The sequence below is a fragment of the Kryptolebias marmoratus genome, linkage group LG6 (genome assembly GCF_001649575.2).
Source record: "Kryptolebias marmoratus isolate JLee-2015 linkage group LG6, ASM164957v2, whole genome shotgun sequence".
Taxonomy (NCBI): Eukaryota; Metazoa; Chordata; class Actinopteri; order Cyprinodontiformes; family Rivulidae; genus Kryptolebias; species Kryptolebias marmoratus.
This window is the reverse complement of record NC_051435.1, coordinates 539,922-540,535: the sequence shown is the minus strand read 5'-3', so window position 1 is coordinate 540,535 and position 614 is coordinate 539,922. Positions and strand designations below refer to the sequence as shown.

Genomic DNA, 614 nt, shown 5'->3' with positions numbered 1-614 from the left:
ATTTTCACAGAAAAGTCTGGAGACAAAATTCAGCTTCTGTTAAGGTTTGCTGTGATTATTCTTTAAACTGGAGCAATGAATCCATAAGAACCTTTTAGCATCACTCATGCATCTCCTCATGTTCCAACAGAGACCGAGACAGAGACAGAGACAGCAGCAGAGACAGAGAACGAGACAGAGAACGAGACAGAGACAGAGACAGCAGCAGAGACGCTGCTGGAGTTTAAATCTGGTTTATCTGAAGTTTCAGCTGGAATTCCCCTTTAAGCTCCTCTGTGTGTTTAGTTCCAGCAGCAGATCAATGGAGGCTGAATGAAGGGAGGAGACGACACGTCCAGGGACACAGCTCACATTTCAAAGAGACGACACGTCAAAAGACAAAGCAGCAGAGATGACTGAGGACCAGGAAATACACTGAGACATCACTGAGGACAGGGATGGGGACATGAAGAGAAACATGGACAGGACAGAGGCAGGATGGAGACAGAGACAGGACGGAGGCAGGACAGAGACAGAGGCAGGATGGAGACAGAACGGAGGCAGGACAGAGACAGAGGCAGGACTGAGACAGACACAGACACAAAGACAGGACAGAGGCAGGACAGAGACAGAGG

General features: G+C 48.7%; 2 protein-coding genes across 2 annotated transcripts in view; both read right to left on the bottom strand.

Annotated features, from left to right (window-relative positions):
* Positions 1-614, bottom strand: part of LOC112451394 (titin) — a gene marked incomplete at its 3' end in the record, with an annotated part of 470,585 nt that overhangs the window by 78,234 nt on the left and 391,737 nt on the right. The window lies entirely within an intron of this gene.
* The window catches only part of LOC108229253 (thrombospondin-type laminin G domain and EAR repeat-containing protein), a 17,037-nt gene that overhangs the window by 13,020 nt on the left and 3,403 nt on the right, over positions 1-614 (bottom strand). The window lies entirely within an intron of this gene.